Source organism: Emydura macquarii, unplaced genomic scaffold (assembly GCF_026122565.2).
Source record: "Emydura macquarii macquarii isolate MOO-44397 ecotype Brisbane River unplaced genomic scaffold, CSIRO-AGI_Emac_v2 contig_2897, whole genome shotgun sequence".
NCBI lineage: Eukaryota > Metazoa > Chordata > Testudines > Chelidae > Emydura > Emydura macquarii.
The window spans coordinates 9,469,634-9,479,713 of record NW_027133034.1 but is presented as its reverse complement, the minus strand read 5'-3'; positions in this window follow the sequence as shown (position 1 = coordinate 9,479,713).

The window sequence follows — 10,080 nt, the reverse complement described above, 5'->3', positions numbered from 1 at the left end:
CCGGCTCTGCCCCTGCAAACAACGCACAGCGGCGCCTTTCTCCGCCCTCTGCAGGGACCCGACCCGACTGACCCGACCCGTCTTGTGCTGCTCGGCACGAGCTGGGCGGGGGCTCGGGTAGGCTGCCGCTGCAGACACTCCCAGCGCTCCCACCGCGTCTCTGCGATCCCTTCTTTGCCTAGCCAGAGGGATTTCTGTTCGGGCTTCTGCCTTAAAGGGTCCTTCAGGCCGGAGGCATTGCATACATAGGCGTTGTTCATCCAATGTTTTGTTTTAATTTTGGCAACGAACAGCAATGTTTATTTTAAAGAATTTTTTTTCAGTTGTAATCAACTGAAAAATTCACAGTCGCAGGACATTGGGGGGATCAGATAATAATTATTTAATGACAGTTGGATGTTGAGAGTCAAAGAGTTAGAGCTTTGTAACCATTACAATGCAAATTGCCAACCTCACATGTCAACGTATGCAAAGTAAATCTCTTTAACTCAAACTCTAATAAGTTCTCAAGCAATATTTTTCTCACTTTGCTCATCTTTCAATTTTTATGATCAATTTGTGCGTGTAAGTTGAAATTAACATTTACCCACTTTAAAACTCGAATTCTTCCAAACCTATGTATAAAATATAGAGATCCCTGGCTTGAGAGGCTTGCACTCTGATTGGCAAATTCTAAAGAGGAAGGGAGAAGGATGATCCTACAAAAGAGTTTATGCCCTTCCCCACATGAAACACACATGAGTCTATTCTGTTCCTAGAAGTTGATGGGCTCTGAGGTAGACAAATACACATTTATATACACAATGCATGGATGGCCAGGTGATTGGTCAAAACTCAATGCTATATCTCACACTTGTCACTGAGAAACTAACTTTGATAGGCTTCATGTAAATGACTTAGAGTGATTTGAATGAGGAGATGGTGGGTGCTGTAACATTATTAGAAACTGCCAGATAACCCTTTTGGAGTCTTACAGTTCTGTTTGGCTGAATGTGTAGGCAATTAGATCTTGGAGAAATGTTTATAGTTAAGTGTGATGCAGGGTGTTTTTTGTTTTTATTTTTAAAGTAGCTGGACATACCACTGGTAAACCTTAAGCCTTAATCTTGCAACTGGCTTCTTGGGAGCAGACCTCTGTATCTACACAGGGCCACAATTACAACAGTGGACCTCTGCACATAGGAGGCTTCCTGCATGGAGCCACTTGTAGGATTTGGGGCCTCAGTGTCTCTGACTTAACTCTTAGGTGCAGCTACTGCCTACGGGATAAAGCAGCTCCGATTTTGCTATTGTAAAACAAACAAACACAAGAACATTAACATGTTTTCCTGGAAAGGACTACTGGTGATAGCATCATTTATAATAGACAAATGATTCCCTGAGAGACAAGCTGAGTGATATCTTTTATTGAACCAACTTCTGTTGGTGTGAGAGACAAGTTTTCAAGCTACACAAGGTCTTCCTCGGGTCTGGGAAAAGTACTCAGAATGTCACAGCTAAATACAAGGTCAAAGAGAGAGGATATGTACTAACTACTTATGTTAAACTAAGGGACCATTCAAAGTGAAGTGACCCATTAACACTCCTGTAGTCATAGGACAAAAAGGGAGATTAGTGGGTCAGGGATTGTTGTAATAAGTAATAAATCCAGTGCCTTTATTAAGACCATGATTTTAAGTGTCTTGCAAAGTTATGAATTTAAGCTCCCAGGCTTGTCTTTTGAAAGTGTTGTGCAGGTTTCCTTTGAGGATGAAGACTCATAGGTCAGATATAGAGTGATCACTCTGAAAACTGTTTACCCACAGATGATAGGGTGCTTTCATCTTTTATCATTTTCCTATGTTAGTTCATTCTAAAGCGTAGCGATTGGCTGGTTTCACACACATAGTTGTTGTTGGAACATCTAGTGCATTGGATGAGGTACACATGTTATGATAGGCATGTGTAGGACCCATCGATCTTGAAAGGTGTGGGGGTTGGAGGGGGTCTTGATCATTGTAGCAGTGGAGATATGTCTGCAAGTTTTGCATCAGTTGTTCTGCCAGAGTCTGGTGCTGCTTTGAGTTGGTATGTCTTGGTCTATAGGGGCATATAGACCCAAGAGGAACATCTTGCAAGATTGAAATCTGGAAAAGAAGAGACTCAGGGCTTTCCTGTCCACCTATCTGAGGTTTGACTGAAAAGAGCCACAGTTTAGATATTTATTGTGGAATATAACCCAGGGGAGCCCTGTTGTAAGTATGTCTGGACCTTAAAGGAGAAAGATGATTATTTGTTTTATAATAAAGCACATCACATCATGTGCAAACCACCACTTTGACCATCCTGTCGCAGTCCTATTAAGCATTGCTTTGGACATTTAGGAGTATCTAATTATGATTGTTCTACATTTCCATTTAATTTGACCATTGATCATATGTTACCGTAGTAAAGTTGATGTCCACATAAAGTTAGATTATTTTCAAATCTGAATAATTTTGTCATCTTAAAAAGAAAATGCCTTGTAATTCTCATGGCTTTTGGGCTATACACTTTTTTGAAAATAAAATAATTTAGTTAGAAGGGCAAATAGCATCGAAAAATATGTTTGTATACTTATAATAAGCAGATTTTTTTTAAAGGTTATTTAAATAAATAGACCACTTTGTTGTCAGACTTCATATGTTAAATTAAATATAGGAGGCCATTTTAATGGCATTTTAACAGTCTCCTAAAATGGGGATTCATATTGGAAATAAACTCCTTCCATTTTGGCCTTTGTGTCATCCTTCATGCTGCCAAATATGGCAGTACCTCCCTAGCCTATGTATCAAACAACTGCAGTGCTTTAACACTGTATTCATTATTTTGCTCTGAAGCCTAGGGAGGGGCCTGAACCAATGAAATTGCACTTTCTGATTTTAGTAGCCATATCATGGATTTTGACATCCATCTTAATGCCTTCATTTCAACAGAGAACCTGTCTCTTTGTGTAATGTTTTCACATTCACAGGGATATTATTATATCAAAGGTGCTTATAGAAAGGGCACAAACTCAGTTTCCCCTTTCTTCTTGCCTAGCACAAGGGGGCTCGACCAACATTGTCTCAATGAGCACTTCTATAAATCAAATATATTTTTGAAGATCTGAAAGCTTTGGCTTTTAGGAAAGAAATCTACTTGTTTTTGACATTAGAAATTCAGATCTTGCCTATTATGTTCTTCCTGCAAGACACTATGGATGACTGAAGAAATAGCAAGTTCATGACACATATCTTTCTGTCTATCTCAAGGAAAACAAACTTGATTTAACTGAGAGAGGAAGTTATTTTGTTTTCATTTTAATCCAGATTAAAATTTTGGATTTTTGTTCGTTCATTGTTAACACTTATTGAACTCAAGCCCCTATAAAACTTTTGGAGAAAAAATGTCAGTGTTCAACATTCCTTCAATTAGTGGCCGAGAGAGCTCCCAATTCACTAAATGACCCGGTGGATCCCGCAGCAGAAAGCTTCAGAAACAGGGAAAATTGAATTTGGCATTCTTAATATTTCTAATGTTTAAAACAACAACACTTAGAGGCCTTCTTCATACATCATAAAGAAGCATAAGCATCAAAGGAACATTAAGCTCCCTCTCCCCCCCAACTTTTTTTTCCCTCTGTTGGTCACTGTTAAGTAATGTTATGAGTGACTGAGACCTTTTTGCATCTAAGGCTTCTTTTGGCTGCTTCTTCCACTTAATACTGTGGATTGGGACAATATATTGTGAGGCACCCATTTAATATATCTTTTAGGAATTTCTGGATAAAGATCATTATCATTACAACTGCCAGTTTTTAGTCTGTCAGTCAAAATTCCACTTCTTTTCTAAAAAGAAAATGCTTACATATCTATTTACTCAAAAGGAGCTGTCAGTCTATTGAGGTACCCAGTATGCTTTATTGAATACAAATTTTGCTTGTAATAAGGTGTAATTGTGATAAAGAGTTTGGAGCTTCTTGTCATCTATTCAGTCCTGTGGCTGGCTAATTGTGTGACAAAGGGAAATCTTTCACTTGGATGAGGATACCTTGGAGAGCCAGATTTCAGAGCTTTAACAAGCTGTGAACTTCTAATGCTGGAAAGATGCTTGAACAAAGTTTGAAGCGCTTGTTCTCACTTAGAACCTGTATATCAATGGGATATCAATTTGAATCACTCTTCTCACCAGTGGGTATAATTTTTGCTTTTATCTTGTAATCTCACTTTGCTAATTTGTTCTTTCACCCAATCTTAGAGAGACTATTAAATTCCAACAGTGATTTAGGCCTGTCTACACTACAAATACCACTCTGTTGTTGTAACCAGGTCATCAGAGTCTCATCAGACTTGATTACAAGTGTGGTTGAGTTCTTTCTACACAGCAGCTTTTTTCTTAATGCACAACCATGTATCAAATGAATTAGTGTGTCAACACTTACAATAACTATGTTTGTATCAGTGTATTTGAGAAAGGTGGGGCAGCTTTCCCACCTACCAAAACAGGCGACAGAGTACCATAAGTACATACACACAGAGCTGCACCAGCAGCAGGTAAAGCAATTCACTCTGGCCTGTCTTACCACACATAGCTAGCAGGAAGGAGGAGCTAGGAGGGAAAAAGAAGGACATTATCTTTTTTTTTTTTTGGGCCCACGTTGCTGGTGATATACCCAGAAATTTTTGTTTACGTTTTTTGGTTTTTTTACAAAATATCTCCCTGGTGCTTCCAAAGTTTACTTGTGATTTGATCCTTCCCTTGGAATGAAATGCAAGTTACTATAAAACAATACTTATTTAGAAAATCTGTCCTCTGCTTCCCATCATGTGCCACAAAATCAATTTTAAAATAAAATGTCTTCTATCAATGTAAACAGCTAAATCCAACTGAGAGAGTTGGAGGAATGGGAGGCCTGAGAGGAATGAATATTGAGCCAAGATTGGTCTCAAAAGTGGGAAGAGATGGGCTGAAATGGATGTCAGGGGGAAAGGGGGAGAAGTTCTGCAACCTAGGCTCCATCCTAGTAAAGGAACCATGATTAAAGACACATGGTTACACTCCCAAATAGCAGTGGGTATTTGAGTGCAGACAATGACTAACAAAAAACTCAAGGAAATCGTCTCTGAGAGAGCCAGGGTCCACATAAATCAGAACTTTATGTATTTGTCAGGACTCAGTAGTGGCAACTCAAAATCAGTCTGGCATTTTATGTGCTAATATTTCCAAGAATGCAAGGTGAGCACAAATGCTCAAGCCTGTGGGCAAATACATTTCACAATCTTGAACAAGCAGCAAGAGACTGAGAAAGCATACTAAAACAGAGTTACATGGGAGCCAAACTACTACATTGTCCTCACTCAACTCCCTGCTGAAACCCTATGCTTTCTGGGTTCCTACATTAATTTAATTTATTACAACTCTTTATTTAAACTGTCAAGATGTACACTATCATAGCTGAAGATTCAGTATTGTTAGTACTGTAAGTAGCCCTTGTCCTTTGTCATTTCATCATCTCAAACCTCCTATTGTTTGTCACACTAATTTGTTGCATTGTGGCTTAAATTAGACTGGAATCTCCTCAGTGTAGGGTCATGTCCTTGTATTTGCTTGTAATGTGCTTTGCATTATTTTTGGGTGCTGTTATTTTGGATAACAATAAAGCTACAGTGACAAGTGTTTTTGTTGTGAGATTGTTGTGGAATAAATAAGGGCACAGCCTGCAAAATTATGCAGTGAAGGAAACACCTTCACACAACATACCTGCCACATATGCCTTTGCCGTAAAAGGCTGTGGCTGAAAGTGGTACCAAGACATTTTGTTTTTGTAAAAAGAGAATAATGTATGTATGGGTCACAGTCGTGCTAAATTAATATATCACTCACCTTTGACCACAAAACTTGCCCTGTACCTATTAGTCCATTGGCCCTGTCACCAATTCTAACATTTCAAATCCCTAATCAGTTGTAAACAGCCTTTCCTTCATCTTTGTTTAAATCAACCAGCTGCAGAAACATTTCCATGCCTCCCCATAAACTACCACTATGCACGGCCTAGGACAGGGAAGATTCAGCTGGAGCCAAGTGGCAATTTTTCTAACAATGAAAATGTCATGAATTTAAAGTCCAATATCTCATGGACCTGCAAGGTTGGAAATTAGTGCATTTTACCATGAGATGGGGGAGATTCTGGGAGACTCTGGGAGATTCTGGGAGACTGCAAGACACTGGACTCTAAAACTCTGACTTTTCTATGACCAGAAAAGCTACTTTAGATGATTTGTAGGGGTTTTTATGTCTCCCTCTGAGCATCTTATATTTGGATTCATGTGATTTGATTCTGTACTCGTTTAAGTCAATGGGAGCTTTATCATTAACTTTAATGGGAGCACGGTTGGATACCTAGCTTTACAGGACTGTAATACAAAAAAAACCCCCAAAAACCCCACCACCTTTATTTTTAAAATAAAAAGCATCCCAGAGAGAGAGAGTGTAACTTAAGTGACTTATAGAGAATATATGAAGGGCTGATGTAGTATATTGAAGTTGTACTGGTACTCGTTGGAAAAACTGACATAACTAATTTGAGAGTTCAACACTGGGAAGTAATGTGACCATCCCCAAAACTACATGTGTTCCATAAGTAGTGTTACAGACAAAGTATAATATATATATATACTATATATCCTGTAGTATATATCTCGTAGGTAGCAGCTGCACCTAAGTGATTCAGGCAGATACAAAGCCATAAACAGATTTTACTGACTTATGCTCATTGTCTATACAAAAATTGCACCACAACTAACAATAAGCATTTTTGCAAGGTCTAACTGCCTATATAGTAAACAGAATATATAAAACTATATGTAATAGTGCCATTTAGTGACTCCTAATATATCACAGGTACATATCAATGCATAAAATATCAAATATTCAATACTTATTTGTTTTAATTAAAAATATTCTTTGGACTCCAGGTGCTACAGAACAACAACAAGAACAAGAAAAAACCTTGTTATGTTTGGAAGCAGATGTCCCCTCAAATTCACATATCATAGGAATGTATAAATGTGTCCAATGATCAATAAATAACGGAGTACAACTGTTATCAGTAGATGTTTAATAATGTCCTTTTTAATGTATTATTAGAAACGTATCTGAATATCAATAAATGCATATTCAGTGTTTTAGGGTTTTTTTTTACTTGTTTGGAGGATTTGTTATTTTGTAACAAATAAATGATGGAGCAGTTAAACTGAGTATTAGCAAATGTGCCTTACACTGAATGACACATCAGCAATAGTCCTGCTTCAGTATATTAACTATTGTCTCTACAGCTTTGAGAAGCAAGAAATAGCAAGACTGACTGACTTACAGGTATTGATACAGGTATGTACTGTAAATATTCTTTCAAACTTTTCTCCACCCATTGGATGACAGGGAAATGTCAGCAAGCATTTCCCAAATCTTTTTTTAAACCATGATGGTTTAACTGAGTCTTGTTATTATACGATGAACAACTGAGACTACATTTTGGGGTGCAAGGTGGAAAGGGCTGTTGATTAAGGCTGGGATTTTCAAAGGAGCCTAAAGGAGTCCCGTTCCCAAATTGGCATTGTATACATCATTTTATATATGTGAGCCTGGGTAGTATTAAAATTATTGACTATGGATTGGATACAAGGTAGGAGATTGATTCCTTTGCACGTCAGCACCACGTCTACTCCATAGCCTTTGCTTAGAGAAATATTTTGTCATAGGAATGTGATGGAAAAGAAAGAGGTAGCATGCGGAAGGTAGATGAGCTGAGACACTAACAAGCTTTTTAACTTGACTGATTAGTTCTTCTTCAGGTGATTGCCCATGTCCATTCCGCAGTAGGTGAGTGCATGGCCAGTGCACAGTTCTCAAATTTTTCCCTCAGAGTACCCATCAGGGCAGCATGAGTGTCCTCTGGTGCCTCGCGCCACTGCATGCAACAATAAAGGGCTGCATTACCCCGACCCTCCTCACTTCCTTCATAATCACTTGTTCCCGGTTGGGTACCAGGCTCGGTACCAGACTAATGCCTCATTCTCTTGGCTTCAAGCCCTGGCACTCATGTAACAAGACTATGCCAGTGAGCAACCCACACCCCAGCTGCCTTCATTGTCTGGGAGAGGCATGTGTGAATGACAAATGTCACATTTATAGAGGGTTCAAACCCTGATCTAAAAAGCAATGGGCTGCCAGACTCAAGTACCAGCTGATGGAGTCTGTGCTTTGCCTGCCAACAGAATGGGTATCGAGCATGTTTAACGTTCCCCCTGTTCTTACTGAGTCCAGAAGCAGGGCCTTGTTGCCAGTACCCAAGAAAAGACAACGTAAGTGTTCCAAAGACTTAGTGCCGGGGCCTTTGAAATCTATGGTGAAAGCGCTTAGCAAAGACCAGGGTTTGGCAGCAGCCCCAGACACAGCCCATAAGCCAGGAGGGATTGCTGATTCAGGAGCCCAGGAAGGGTCCATTGAGACCAATTCCTGAAGGACTGGCTTACCTATTGGTACCTCATACTCAGGAGCCTTTTCTGCTGCTGTCTACACACAAGGATTTTGATGGAGCTAGAGAGCTGCTTAACCTGTTGGTGCCAGATTCCCCTGCTGTTCAGGAACCTTGCCCAGAAGCGGGATTGTAAGTGCACGCTCCCACAGTCCTGGCTCCAGCCCTAGGGCACTGTTCAGTACAGGTGGCTTCTACAGCGGTGGCTCCTCTCTATAAGGTTCCATCTTGAGGGAAACCAGTGATGATCTCACTGGTACTCTCGTTTTCAGACTTGGAGTCAATCTCCCTGGGGTACCGATGGGGCCAGCTCCAGTATGGTCTGAGGAAGTGGACTCCTCATCAGACTCCCAGGCCAGAACATATGGTCTCAACCCATGCAGGCCCAGAAGCCCTAGTGGGCTGCCTGCCCACCGTCTACCGGCCACTCTTCAGCGCTCTAGGGACCAATGACCTTCACATATCTAAGTTCCACCTCCATATCAATATCCTTTTTTTATTCCTTGAGGCTTCCCTCCACATTCTAGAGCCTCTTTGCCCCCTTCCTGACCTTCTACATTGTCTAGGCACCAGGAGCATCTGCAGCAAGGGCACCATCTTCTCTCATCTGGTACCAGTACTGACACTATGCAGAGGAAACTGCATGCTCAGAACTCTCCTGTGGAGGAACTGGAGGAAGGACCTCCTCAACAACATTTTAGACTCTTCTTCATCGCCTGATGATGCAGTAGTGACTGAGGGCTTGTCTACACTTAAAATGCTACAGCAGCACAGCTGCACCACCACTCCCATTGGCAAAGGTAATCCACCTCCCCAATAAGTGGTAGCTAGGTCAATGGAAGAATTCTTCCATCAACCTAGTGCAGTCTACGCTGGGTGTTAGGTCAGCTAACTATGACTCTCAAGGGTATGGATTTTTCACACCCCTGAATGACGTAGTTAAGTCGACTTAATTTTCTAGTGTAGATCAGGCCCGAGTCTACTTGTCCCCCTCCTGATGATTTCAGAACTCATCAAGACTTGTTGAAGAGAGTGATTGAAGCTCTTGATATCCAACCAGAAGAGGTACAGGGAAGGTCTCACAGGCTTGTGGACATTCAAGCCTCTGCAGAACTCTCTAGGGTAGCTCTCCCTATTAATGAGGTTATCTTGGAGCCTGTAAAGGTTTTAAACTCCATCTTCCCTGACTGTGATGGAATACATCTCTATATTCACACCCTACACACAATTGTAATAATCTTTGTACAAAGTATGCCTTGTGAGGTATCATTTGAAAACTCATAATTTGCTGGTAAGCATTGTCCTGATAAAATGTGTGTGTCAACATTGTATGTGAAGTTATAAGATTTCCCTGTATAATGTTTTTAAAAGATGTTCCAAACTCTACAACCATGCCCAAACAGAAGACAGATCTGTCCTGAACAAAGGAGAGTATGTTTGCTTTAATTTGCATTTAAGCAGTTAACAAAGTCATCAAGCAGGAAGGGAAAGCAAAGGAAGTTCAGATAGTTAAAAAAGCCAGCAGGGAATATCCTTCCACATAGACA